The sequence below is a fragment of the Lissotriton vulgaris genome, chromosome 8 (assembly GCF_964263255.1).
Source record: "Lissotriton vulgaris chromosome 8, aLisVul1.2, whole genome shotgun sequence".
NCBI classification, from domain to species: domain Eukaryota; kingdom Metazoa; phylum Chordata; class Amphibia; order Caudata; family Salamandridae; genus Lissotriton; species Lissotriton vulgaris.
Genome location: NC_141696.1, coordinates 154,898,703 through 154,912,096, shown reverse-complemented (window position 1 = coordinate 154,912,096; position 13,394 = coordinate 154,898,703). Strand labels below are relative to the sequence as shown.

The window sequence follows — 13,394 nt, the reverse complement described above, 5'->3', positions numbered from 1 at the left end:
GAAGAGTCATGCTCTTGTATGCCGTGGCCAGACAGGCCATGCAAATATGGAAGAATGCCTAGCATCTGGTAGACAGTTGGACTCCAGCACACTTACGGCAATTTCCTCAGGGCTGTGATCAGGGGCTGCTTAGATTTGCGTATTCCACCCTATGTTGTGACATTGAAATTCCTTGTTGAATTTGCTTTAGCTAGCCAAGAGGGGGCTGTTGACTCAATTTCAAAGCAGCTTTGGGCCGTTCAAGTGGCTGGTTAATAGCACTTTCTCTTTGTACGCCTTAAAGGTCTAAAGAGTTCTTCATAGGTACTGCTCTCTATGGATTGTTCAAAGATCTGTTGGAAGTACTTATAATAGGATAAATAAATTGAGGGCATGCCTTTTCGGTACCCCTTTTGCATGGCTGTCTGGCCTGTGGAAGGTTTTACAAATGCACGTCAGGATGGCCGAGTGGTCTAAGGCGCTGTGTTCAGGTCGCAGTCTCTTTTGGAGGCGTGGGTTCAAATCCCACTTCTGACAATTGTGTGTTTACTCTACTTTTTTCTTGAGAGAGAAAAAATCAAATCATTTCCCTCACAATGGCTTATATGGTTGTCTACTTGGAAAAGTGCAGTGAGTTTTTTTCTTGCTTTCGCCACTCATGACCTAAGATGTGTGCTTTTTTTTGTTCACAATATCTTTCCCTCTCTGTAGATTATCAAGCAACATGTGGTCAGGATGGCCGAGTGGTCTAAAGCACTGCGTTAAGGCCGCAGTCTCTCCTGGAGGTGTGGGTTCGAATGCCACGTCTGACAAAACTTTAAGTCCATTTTGTCTCTGAGTTCTTTTAGAATCTCAGCTAAAAATTGGCAGTGCATATAATATCTGAATAAGTAACAAACTTCAGTTTCAACTGCAAATTAATTTGCCCAATTCTGTCTTCAAGCTCGTATAATATTCTTCTAGCACTCGTGGTGTTTTATGTGTTTTTTGGGGGGTGCTTAAAAAGTCCCTTTTATTAATGAAATGGGTTACATTCAGTCTTGTGATATTTTTGGTTTCCAATAAGTAGATTGTTAATTTTATGTAACATCATTTTCTAATGCTCCATTCAAGAGATGTTTCCACTATGAAATGCAGAGCAAGGGGAAAGAGCACAAGTGATCGAGCGAGTGAGTGAGAAGGGGTGTTGAGGATGGAGAGAATGAAACAAAGACAGAGTGAGCGAACGGCAGGTAGGCCTAGAAGAGGAGACTAGAAGTGAAGGCGACATACTTTTCCCTGCTTTTGACCTCCCACCCATCCCAAACCGACCACAAACGTACCATCTATGCAACGTTGGTATGCAGAAATTCACGCCTCAGCCAGTGAGGGTGAGTCCCAGGCCAGGGGCTAGAGAGCAAAAGACTGCATGTGCTCAGACGTTCCCTGCTAGGGACAGTTGATCTGAAACAAGGTCTGCACTCTTCTATCCAGCAAGGATCTAGAAATCCTGCATGAATCTGCAAGGCACAATGACAGCACACATTTGCATAATATGCCCCACCTTCTGCCTTCCTACTTCCTGTGCAGTAGTTGTTTGTGTAGAGAGAGAGGTCGCAGGCAAGGTAATTTTGTGAGTCGGATACAGGACCCTAAAAAGCTGGTGAGAGGTATGAGGTATTCTAAAAGCATAAAAATTGTACACCTGTGAAATGAAATGCTTTCACATGTGATCTTCTGTGTTTATTGTCCTGTGCATAAAGTTGCACCTTGTGTTTGAAGGTTTAAATTATTTCAGGCTTGCATGGAGGCAGAAATTTCTGAGTGACTTTTAAACATTTCTTAAGACTCTGCTCTGTCAGGATGGCCGAGTGGTCTAAGGCGCTGTGTTTAGGCCGCAGTCTCCTCTGGAGGCGTGGGTTCGAATCCCACTTCTGACATGACTTTTGGAGATGTAATCTCCTTTTTCAGGTTAACATCTGATGCAAGTTGCATCTGTTGGTCTTCACCTGGGATGTGATTCCGTCCTCATCTAGTCAAGAGAGCTGGGGTTTCTCATATATTTCGGTTGTATAAAGTCTTGCTGACAAAGTGCAGTCCTTACTATATGAGCATAGGACCCATGTAAGAGCTCATCTGGAAGAGTCATGCTCTTGTATGCCCTGGCCAGACAGGCAATGCAAATATGGAAGAATGCCTAGCATCTGGTAGACAGTTGGACTCCAGCACACTTACGGCAATTTCCTCAGGGCTGTGATCAGGGGCTGCTTAGATTTGCGTATTCCACCCTATGTTGTGACATTGAAATTCCTTGTTGAATTTGCTTTAGCTAGCCAAGAGGTGGCTGTTGACTCAATTTCAAAGCAGCTTTGGGCCGTTCAAGTGGCTGGTTAATAGCACTTTCTCTTTGTACGCCTTAAAGGTCTAAAGAGTTCTTCATAGGTACTGCTCTCTATGGATTGTTCAAAGATCTGTTTGAAGTACTTATAATAGGATAAATAAATTGAGGGCATGCCTTTTCGGTACCCCACTTGCATTGCTGTCTGGCCTGTGGAAGGTTCCACATAAGCAAGGCAGGATGGGTGAGTGGTCTAAGGCGCTGCGTTCAGGTCGCAGTCTCTTCTGGAGGCGTGGGTTCAAATCCCACTTCTGACAATTGTGTGTTTACTCTACTTTTTTCTTGAGAGAGAAAAAAATAGATCATTTCCCTCACATGGGCTTATATGGTTGTCTACTTGGAAAAGTGCAGTGAGTTTTTTTCTTGCTCTAGCCCTCATGACCTAAGATGTGTGCTTTTCTTGGTTCACAATATCTTTCCCTCTCTGTAGATGATCAAGCAACATGTGGTCAGGATGGCCGAGTGGTCTAAGGCGCTGCGTTAAGGCCGCAGTCTCTCCTGGAGGCGTGGGTTCGCATCCCACTTCTGACAAAACTTTAAGTCCATTTTGTCTCTGAGTTCTTTTAGAATCTCAGCTAAAAATTGGCAGTGCATAAAATATCTGAATAAGTAACAAACTTCAGTTTCAACTGCAAATTAATTTGCCCAATTCTGTCTTCAAGCTCGTGTAATATTCTTCTAGCACTCGTGGTGTTTTATGTGTTTTTTGGGGGGTGTTTAAAAAGTCCCTTTTATTAATGAAATGGGTTACATTCAGTCTTGTGATATTTTTGGTTTCCAATAAGTAGATTGTTAATTTTATGTAACGTCATTTTCTAATGCTCCATTCAAGAGATGTTTCCACTATGAAATGCAGAGCAAGGGGAAAGAGCACAAGTGATAGAGGGAGTGAGTGAGAAGGGATGTTGAGGAAGGAGAGAATGAAACAAAGACAGAGTGAGTGAACGGCAGGTAGGCCTAGAAGAGGAGACTAGAAGTGAAGGCGACATACTTTTCCCTGCTTTTGACCTCCCACCCATCCCAAACCGACCACAAACGTACCATCTATGCAACGTTGGTATGCAGAAATTCACGCCTCAGCCAGTGAGGGTGAGTCCCAGGCCAGGGGCTAGAGAGCAAAAGACTGCATGTGCTCAGACGTTCCCTGCTAGGGACAGTTGATCTGAAACAAGGTCTGCTCTCTTGTATCCAGCAAGGATCTAGAAAACCTGCGTGAATCTGCAAGGCACAATGACAGCATACATTTGCATAATATGCCCCGCCTTCTGCCTTCCTACTTCCTGTGCAGTAGTTGCTTGTGTAGAGAGAGAGGTCGCAGGCAAGGTAATTTTGTGAGTAGGATACAGGACCCTAAATAGCTGGTGAGAGGTATGAGGTATTCTAAAAGCATAAAAATTGTACACCTGTGAAATGAAATACTTTCACATGGGATCTTCTGTGTTCATTGTCCTGTGCATAAAGTTGCACCTTGTGTTTGAAGGTTTAAATTATTTCAGGCTTGCATGGAGGCAGAAATTTCTGAGTGACTTTTATACATTTCTTAAGACTCTGCACTGTCAGGATGGCCGAGTGGTCTAAGGCGCTGTGTTTAGGCCGCAGTCTCCTCTGGAGGCGTGGGTTCGAATCCCACTTCTGACATGACTTTTGGAGATGTAATCTCCTTTTTCAGGTTAACATCTGATGGAAGTTGCATCTGTTGGGCTTCACCTGGGATGTGATTCCGTCATCATCTAGTCAAGAGAGCTGGGGTTTCTCATATATTTCGGTTGTATAAAGTCTTGCTGACAAAGTGCAGTCCTTACTATATGAGCATAGGACCCATGTAAGAGATCATCTGGAAGAGTCACGCTCTTGTATGCCCTGGCCAGACAGGCCATGCAAATATGGAAGAATGCCTAGCATCTGGTAGACAGTTGGACTCCAGCACACTTACGGCAATTTCCTCAGGGCTGTGATCAGGGGCTGCTTAGATTTGCGTATTCCACCCTATGTTGTGACATTGAAATTCCTTGTTGAATTTGCTTTAGCTATCCAAGAGGTGGCTGTTGACTCAATTTCAAAGCAGCTTTGGGCCGTTCAAGTGGCTGGTTAATAGCACTTTCTCTTTGTACGCCTTAAAGGACTAAAGAGTTCTTCATAGGTACTGCTCTCTATGGATTGTTCAAAGATCTGTTGGAAGTACTTATAATAGGATAAATAAATTGAGGGCATGCCTTTTCAGTACCCCACTTGCATGGCTGTCTGGCCTGTGGAAGGTTCCACAAATGCAAGTCAGGATGGCCGAGTTGCCTAAGGCGCTGCGTTCAGGTCGCAGTCTCTTCTGGAGGCGTGGGTTCAAATCCCACTTCTGACAATTGTGTGTTTACTCTACTTTTTTCTTGAGAGAGAAAAAATCAGATCATTTCCCTCACATGGGCTTATATGGTTGTCTACTTGGAAAAGTGCAGTGAGTTTTTTTCTTGCTCTAGCCACTCATGACCTAAGATGTGTGCTTTTTTTGGTTCACAATATCTTTCCCTCTCTGAAGATGATCAAGCAACATGTGGTCAGGATGGCCGAGTGGTCTAAGGCGCTGCGTTAAGGCCGCAGTCTCTCCTGGAGGCGTGGGTTCGAATCCCACTTCTGACAAAACTTTAAGTCCATTTTGTCTCTGAGTTCTTTTAGTCAAGTCAAGTCATAGTCAAGTCATAGCATTTATATAGCGCACTACGTACCCAGAGAGTTTCAAGGCGCTTAGGAAGGGGAGGAGGATTATTTGTCAAAAATCCACGTTTTAAGCTGCTTTCTGAACGCTAGGTGATTCTGGGTGAGGCGAAGGTAAGCGGGGAGTGAGTTCCATGTTTTGGCAGCCAGGTATGAGAAGGATCTGCCTCCCATGGTGGTCTTGTTGATGCGAGGTACAGTGGCGAAGGCTTGGCTGGAAGAGCGAAGTTGTCGGGAGGGGGTGTAAAAGGACAGTCGAGAGTTGAGGCAATCTGGTCCGATGTCGTAGAGTGATTTGTGTGCGTGGGTAAGCAGTCGGAAAGTAATCCTCTTATTGACGGGTAGCCAGTGGAGGTCTTTAAGGTGACCAGAGATGTGTTCGTTGCGTGGGATGTCTAATATGAGCCTGGCTGAGGCGTTTTGGATACGTTGTAGTTTCTTCTGGAGTTTAGCGGTGGTACCTGCGTATAGGGTGTTTCCGTAGTCCAGTCGGCTCGTGACTAGAGCGTGGGTGACTGTTTTCCTTGTTTCGGAGGGGATCCAGCGAAATGTTTTTCTGAGCATGCGAAGAATGTTAAAGCAGGAAGAGGATACGGCGTTGACTTGTTTGTTCATTGAGAGTGAAGAATCCAGGATGACGCCAAGGTTCCGTGCGTGGTCTGTCGGGATGGGTGCATTTCCGAGGGCTTCCGGCCACCAGGAGTCGTCCCATGCAGAGGGGGAATTACCTAAGATGAGGACTTCTGTTTTGTCTGAGTTCAGTTTCAGACGGCTTTGTTTCATCCAATCGGCGACTTCTTTCATTCCTTCGTGTAGGTTAGTTTTGGCGGTGCTGGGGTCCTTGGTGAGAGATAGGATCAGTTGAGTGTCATCCGCGTAAGAGATGATGTTGAGGTTGTGTTGGCGGGCGATGGCCACAAGGGGGCTCATGTATACGTTGAAGAGGGTGGGACTGAGTGAGGATCCTTGTGGTACGCCGCAGATGACTTTGGTGGCCTCGGATTTGAAAGGTGGGAGGCGGACTCTCTGGGTTCTTCCGGTGAGGAACGAAGTGATCCATTCCAGTGCCTTTCCTTGGATTCCGATGTTTCTGAGGCGTTGTAAAAGGGTGCTGTGGCAGACTGTGTCGAAGGCTGCAGAGAGGTCGAGGAGGATGAGGGCGACTGTGTCTCCATTGTCCAGCAGAGTTCTAATGTCGTCTGTTGCTGCGATGAGGGCGGTCTCAGTGCTGTGTTTGGCTCGGAAGCCAGATTGTGAGGGGTCGAGGGATTTGTTGGCTTCGAGGAAGGCGGCGAGTTGGTTGTTGACGGCTTTCTCGATGACTTTGGCCGGGAATGGAAGAAGCGAGATGGGGCGGTAGTTTTTGAGTTCGGTGGGGTCCGCTGTTGGTTTTTTCAGAAGGGCGGTGAGTTCAGCGTGTTTCCAGTCTTCTGGGAAGGTAGCGGAGTTGAAGGAGCAGTTGATGACGTCTCGGAGGTGCGGAGCTATGACGGAGTCTGCTTTGTTGAAGATGTGGTGAGGGCATGGGTCTGTGGGGGATCCAGAGTGGATGGAGTTCATCAGGCGGATGGTGTCCTCAGTGGAGATTGGCTTCCAGGCGTTAAGGGTGTTAACGGGGGGAAGATGGTCAGCTGATGGTAGGGTGGGTTGGCTTCCGGGTTGGTTGTCAAAGCTGTTGTGGATGTCTGCAATTTTGTTGTGGAAGAATAAAGCCAGGGAGTCGCAGAGGGCTTGAGAGGGGGTGATGTCATTGGAGTTGGCCGAGGGGTTGGAAAATTCCTTGACGATGTTGAAAAGTTCCTTGCTGTTGTGGGCGTTGTTGTCAAGTCGATCTTTGAATGCTGTTTTCTTGGCTTTTCGGATCAGTTGGTGGTGAGTACGGATGGCGTTTTTGAAGGCGTCCTTGTTGCTGGTGGATGGGTCTTTTTTCCAGGCCTTTTCAAGGGAGCGGCATAGTTTCTTGGACTTCTTGAGGTCGTCGTTGAACCATGCGGCCTTCTTGATGCCAAGTTTGTGTTGACGTTTTTTCAGTGGTGCTAAGGTGTCGGCGGTGTTGGATAACCAAAGGGTGAGGTTGGAGGCGGCTTCGTTGGCGTTAGAAGAGAGGGCTGGGGAGGTTTGAAGGAGCGATGTGGAGATCTGTTCTGTGGTGATTTTGTTCCATTTTCTTTGTAGAGTTGGTTGGAGGTGGATGATGGGTTTCGGCTTGTTGTAGGTGAAGTGAACGCAGCTGTGGTCAGTCCAGAGGAGATCCGTAGTGTGGCTGAAAGGAGACATGGTTGCTGGAGGTGAAGATGGGGTCGAGAGTGTGACCTGCGATGTGGGTGGGGGAAGTGACCAGTTGTTTAAGTCCGAGGTTGTCGAGGTTGTCTAAGAGGGTGGCGGTGTTGCGGTCGCTGATCTTTTCAAGGTGAAAGTTGAGGTCTCCCAGAAGGATGTAGTCTTTGGAGGGGAGCGCGTGTGGGGTGATGAAGTCCGTGATGTCTTCACTGAATTTTGCGCGTGGTCCTGGTGGTCTGTAAAGGAGGGTGCCTCTGAGTGTGGTCTTGGGGTCGATGTGGATCTGGAAGTGAAGGTGTTCGGAGTTGGCGAGGTTGGCATCAGAGCTGGTTGAGATGCGGATTGTTTTCTTATGGACGATAGCGATTCCACCTCCTGTATGGTCGGTGCGGTCCTTGCGTGTGATCTTATAGTCATCAGGGATGGCGATGGCGATGTCAGGGGCGGAGGAAGCGTTCATCCATGTTTCCGTTAGGAAGGCGACGTCAGGAGAGATGGTGTCTAGTAGGTTCCAGAGGTTAGCACTCGTGGTGTTTTATGTGTTTTTTGGGGGTTGCTCAAAAAGTCCCTTTTATTAATGAAATGGGTTACATTCAGTCTTGTGATATTTTTGGTTTCCAATAAGTAGATTGTTAATTTTATGTAACCTCATTTTCTAATGCTCCATTCAAGAGATGTTTCCACTATGAAATGCAGAGCAAGGGGAAAGAGCACAAGTGATAGAGCGAGTGAGTGAGAAGGGGTGTTGAGGAAGGAGAGAATGAAACAAAGACAGAGTGAGTGAACGGCAGGTATGCCTAGAAGAGGAGACTAGAAGTGAAGGCGACATACTTTTCCCTGCTTTTGACCTCCCACCCATCCCAAACCGACCACAAACGTACCATCTATGCAACGTTGGTATGCAGAAATTCACGCCTCAGCCAGTGAGGGTGAGTCCCAGGCCAGGGGCTAGAGAGCAAAAGACTGCATGTGCTCAGATGTTCCCTGCTAGGGACAGTTGATCTGAAACAAGGTCTGCACTCTTGTATCCAGCAAGGATCTAGAAATCCTGCATGAATCTGCAAGGCACAATGACAGCATACATTTGCAAATTATGCCCCACCTTCTGCCTTCCTACTTCCTGTGCAGTAGTTGTTTGTGTAGAGAGAGAGGTCGCATGCAAGGTAATTTTGTGAGTAGGATACAGGACCCTAAATAGCTGGTGAGAGGTATGAGGTATTCTAAAAGCATAAAAATTGTACACCTGTGAAATGAAATGCTTTCACATGTGATCTTCTGTGTTTATTGTCCTGTGCATAAAGTTGCACCTTGTGTTTGAAGGTTTAAATTATTTCAGGCTTGCATGGAGGCAGAAATTTCTGAGTGACTTTTATACATTTCTTAAGACTCTGCACTGTCAGGATGGCCGAGTGGTCTAAGGCACTGTGTTTAGGCCGCAGTCTCCTCTGGAGGCGTGGGTTCGAATCCCACTTCTGACATGACTTTTGGAGATGTAATCTCCTTTTTCAGGTTAACATCTGATGGAAGTTGCATCTGTTGGTCTTCACCTGGGATGTGATTCCGTCCTCATCTAGTCAAGAGAGCTGGGGTTTCTCATATATTTCGGTTGTATAGAGTCTTGCTGACAAAGTGCAGTCCTTACTATATGAGCATAGGACCCATGTAAGAGCTCATCTGGAAGAGTCATGCTCTTGTATGCCCTGGCCAGACAGGCAATGCAAATATGGAAGAATGCCTAGCATCTGGTAGACAGTTGGACTCCAGCACACTTACGGCAATTTCCTCAGGGCTGTGATCAGGGGCTGCTTAGATTTGCGTATTCCACCCTATGTTGTGACATTGAAATTCCTTGTTGAATTTGCTTTAGCTAGCCAAGAGGTGGCTGTTGACTCAATTTCAAAGCAGCTTTGGGCCGTTCAAGTGGCTGGTTAATAGCACTTTCTCTTTGTACGCCTTAAAGGTCTAAAGAGTTCTTCATAGGTACTGCTCTCTATGGATTGTTCAAAGATCTGTTGGAAGTACTTATAATAGGATAAATAAATTGAGGGCATGCCTTTTCGGTACTCCACTTGCATGGCTGTCTGGCCTGTGGAAGGTTCCACAAATGCAAGTCAGGATGGCCGAGTGGTCTAAGGCGCTGCGTTCAGGTCGCAGTCTCTTCTGGAGGCGTGGGTTCAAATCCCACTTCTGACAATTGTGTGTTTACTCTACTTTTTTCTTGAGAGAGAAAAAATCAGATCATTTCCTTCACATGGGCTTATATGGTTGTCTACTTGGAAAAGTGCAGTGAGTTTTTTTCTTGCTCTAGCCACTCATGACCTAAGATGTGTGCTTTTTTTGGTTCACAATATCTTTCCCTCTCTGTAGATGATCAAGCAACATGTGGTCAGGATGGCCGAGTGGTCTAAGGCGCTGCGTTAAGGCCGCAGTCTCTCCTGGAGACGTGGGTTCGAATCCCACTTCTGACAAAACTTTAAGTCCATTTTGTCTCTGAGTTCTTTTAGAGTCTCAGCTAAAAATTGGCAGTGCATATAATATCTGAATAAGTAACAAACTTCAGTTTCAACTGCAAATTAATTTGCCCAATTCTGTCTTCAAGCTCGTATAATATTCTTCTAGCACTCGTGCTGTTTTATGTGTTTTTTGGGGGGTGCTTAAAAAGTCCCTTTTATTAATGAAATGGGTTACATTCAGTCTTGTGATATTTTTGGTTTCCAATAAGTAGATTGTTAATTTTATGTAACCTCATTTTTTAATGCTCCATTCAAGAGATGTTTCCACTATGAAATGCAGAGCAAGGGGAAAGAGCACAAGTGATAGAGCGAGTGAGCGAGAAGGGGTGTTGAGGATGGAGAGAATGAAACAAAGACAGAGTGAGTGAACGGCAGGTAGGCCTAGAAGAGGAGACTAGAAGTGAAGGCGACATACTTTTCCCTGCTTTTGACCTCCCACCCATCCCAAACCGACCACAAACGTACCATCTGTGCAACGTTGGTATGCAGAAATTCACGCCTCAGCCAGTGAGGGTGAGTCCAAGGCCAGGGGCTAGAGAGCAAAAGACTGCATGTGCTCAGACGTTCCCTGCTAGGGACAGTTGATCTGAAACAAGGTCTGCTCTCTTGTATCCAGCAAGGATCTAGAAATCCTGCATGAATCTGCAAGGCACAATGACAGCATACATTTGCATAATATGCCCCACCTTCTGCCTTCCTACTTCCTGTGCAGTAGTTGTTTGTGTAGAGAGAGAGGTCGCAGGCAAGGTAATTTTGTGAGTAGGATACAGGACCCTAAATAGCTGGTGAGAGGTATGAGGTATTCTAAAAGCATAAAAATTGTACACCTGTGAAATGAAATGCTTTCACATGTGATCTTCTGTGTTTATTGTCCTGTGCATAAAGTTGCACCTTGTGTTTGAAGGTTTAAATTATTTCAGGCTTGCATGGAGGCAGAAATTTCTGAGTGACTTTTATACATTTCTTAAGACTCTTCACTGTCAGGATGGCCGAGTGGTCTAAGGTGCTGTGTTTAGGCCGCAGTCTCCTCTGGAGGCGTGGGTTCAAATCTCACTTCTGACATGACTTTTTGAGATATAATCTCCTTTTTCAGGTTAACATCTGATGGAAGTTGCATCTGTTGGTCTTCACCTGGGATGTGATTCCGTCCTCATCTAGTCAAGAGAGCTGGGGTTTCTCATATATTTCGGTTGTATAAATTCTTGCTGACAAAGTGCAGTCCTTACTATATGAGCATAGGACCCATGTAAGAGCTCATCTGGAAGAGTCATGCTCTTGTATGCCCTGGCCAGACAGGCCATGCAAATATGGAAGAATGCCTAGCATCTGGTAGACAGTTGGACTCCAGCACACTTACGGCAATTTCCTCAGGGCTGTGATCAGGGGCTGCTTAGATTTGCGTATTCCACCCTATGTTGTGACATTGAAATTCCTTGTTGAATTTGCTTTAGCTAGCCAAGAGGTGACTGTTGACTCAATTTCAAAGCATCTTTGGGCCTTTCAAGTGGCTGGTTAATAGCACTTTCTCTTTGTACGCCTTAAAGGTCTAAAGAGTTCTTCATAGGTACTGCTCTCTATGGATTGTTCAAAGATCTGTTGGAAGTACTTATAATAGGATAAATAAATTGAGGGCATGCCTTTTCGGTACCCCACTTGCATGGCTGTCTGGCCTGTGGAAGGTTCCACAAATGCAAGTCAGGATGGCCGAGTGGTCTAAGGTGCTGCGTTCAGGTCGCAGTCTCTTCTGGAGGCGTGGGTTCAAATCCCACTTCTGACAATTGTGTGTTTACTCTACTTTTTTCTTGGGAGAGAAAAAATCAGATCATTTCCCTCACATGGGCTTATATGGTTGTCTACTTGGAAAAGTGCAGTGAGTTTTTTTCTTGCTCTAGCCACTCATGACCTAAGATGTGTGCTTTTTTTGGTTCACAATATCTTTCCCTCTCTGTAGATGATCAAGCAACGTGTGGTCAGGATGGCGGAGTGGTCTAAGGCGCTGCGTTAAGTCCGCAGTCTCTCCTGGAGGCGTGGGTTCGAATCCCACTTCTGACAAACCTTTAAGTCCATTTTGTCTCTGAGTTCTTTTAGAATCTCAGCTAAAAATTGGCAGTGCATATAATATCTGAATAAGTAACAACTTCAGTTTCAACTGCAAATTAATTTGCCCAATTCTGTCTTCAAGCTCGTATAATATTCTTCTAGCACTCGTGGTGTTTTATGTGTTTTTTGGGGGGTGCTTAAAAAGTCCCTTTTATTAATGAAATGGGTTACATTCAGACTTGTGATATTTTTGGTTTCCAATAAGTAGATTGATAATTTTATGTAATCTCATTTTCTAATGCTCCATTCAAGAGATGTTTCCACTATGAAATGCAGAGCAAGGGGAAAGAGCACAAGTGATAGAGCGAGTGAGTGAGAAGGGGTGTTGAGGAAGGAGAGAATGAAACAAAGACAGAGTGAGTGAACGGCAGGTAGGCCTAGAAGAGGAGACTAGAAGTGAAGGCGACATACTTTTCCCTGCTTTTGACCTCCCACCCATCCCAAACCGACCACATACGTACCATCTATGCAACGTTGGTATGCAGAAATTCACGCCTCAGCCAGTGAGGGTAAGTCCCAGGCCAGGGGCTAGAGAGCAAAAGACTGCATGTGCTCAGACGTTCCCTGCTAGGGACAGTTGATCTGAAACAAGGTCTGCTCTCTTGTATCCAGCAAGGATCTAGAAATCCTGCATGAATCTGCAAGGCACAATGACAGCATACATTTGCATAATATGCCCCACCTTCTGCCTTCCTACTTCCTGTGCAGTAGTTGTTTGTGTAGAGAGAGAGGTCGCATGCAAGGTAATTTTGTGAGTATAATACAGGACCCTAAATAGCTGGTGAGAGGTATGAGGTATTCTAAAAGCATAAAAATTGTACACCTGTGAAATGAAATGCTTTCACATGTGATCTTCTGTGTTTATTGACCTGTGCATAAAGTTGCACCTTGTGTTTGAAGGTTTAAATTATTTCAGGCTTGCATGGAGGCAGAAATTTCTGAGTGACTTTTATACATTTCTTAAGACTCTGCACTGTCAGGATGGCCGAGTGGTCTAAGGCGATGTGTTTAGGCCGCAGTCTCCTCTGGAGGCGCGGGTTCAAATCCAACTTCTGATGTGACTTTTGGAGATGTAATCTCCTTTTTCAGGTTAACATCTGATGGAAGTTGCATCTGTTGGTCTTCACCTGGGATGTGATTCCGTCCTCATCTAGTCAAGAGAGCTGGGGTTTCTCATATATTTCGGTTGTATAAAGTCTTGCTGACAAAGTGCAGTCCTTACTATATGAGCATAGGACCCATGTAAGAGCTCATCTGGAAGAGTCATGCTCTTGTATGCCCTGGCCAGACAGGCCATGCAAATATGGAAGAATGCCTAGCATCTGGTAGACAGTTGGACTCCAGCACACTTACGGCAATTTCCTCAGGGCTGTGATCAGGGGCTGCTTAGATTTGCGTATTCCACCCTATGTTGTGACATTGAAATTCCTTGTTGAATTTGC

General features: G+C 45.6%; 8 non-coding genes across 8 annotated transcripts; all 8 read left to right on the top strand.

Annotated features, from left to right (window-relative positions):
- Positions 1-433: 433 nt before the first annotated feature.
- On the top strand, positions 434-516 carry TRNAL-CAG (transfer RNA leucine (anticodon CAG)). Its single transcript has one exon. It is a non-coding gene; the product is annotated as a tRNA-Leu (tRNA).
- A 1,299-nt stretch (positions 517-1,815) lies between these two features.
- On the top strand, positions 1,816-1,898 carry TRNAL-UAG (transfer RNA leucine (anticodon UAG)). Its single transcript has one exon. It is a non-coding gene; the product is annotated as a tRNA-Leu (tRNA).
- Positions 1,899-3,911: 2,013 nt separating this feature from the next.
- Positions 3,912-3,994, top strand: TRNAL-UAG (transfer RNA leucine (anticodon UAG)). Its single transcript has one exon. It is a non-coding gene; the product is annotated as a tRNA-Leu (tRNA).
- Positions 3,995-4,901: 907 nt separating this feature from the next.
- TRNAL-AAG (transfer RNA leucine (anticodon AAG)) lies at positions 4,902-4,984 on the top strand. The gene has a single exon. It is a non-coding gene; the product is annotated as a tRNA-Leu (tRNA).
- Positions 4,985-8,734: 3,750 nt separating this feature from the next.
- Positions 8,735-8,817, top strand: TRNAL-UAG (transfer RNA leucine (anticodon UAG)). Its single transcript has one exon. It is a non-coding gene; the product is annotated as a tRNA-Leu (tRNA).
- Positions 8,818-9,449: 632 nt separating this feature from the next.
- TRNAL-CAG (transfer RNA leucine (anticodon CAG)) lies at positions 9,450-9,532 on the top strand. The gene has a single exon. It is a non-coding gene; the product is annotated as a tRNA-Leu (tRNA).
- A 192-nt stretch (positions 9,533-9,724) lies between these two features.
- On the top strand, positions 9,725-9,807 carry TRNAL-AAG (transfer RNA leucine (anticodon AAG)). Its single transcript has one exon. It is a non-coding gene; the product is annotated as a tRNA-Leu (tRNA).
- Positions 9,808-11,546: 1,739 nt separating this feature from the next.
- On the top strand, positions 11,547-11,629 carry TRNAL-CAG (transfer RNA leucine (anticodon CAG)). The gene has a single exon. It is a non-coding gene; the product is annotated as a tRNA-Leu (tRNA).
- The last annotated feature ends 1,765 nt before the right edge of the window (positions 11,630-13,394 follow it).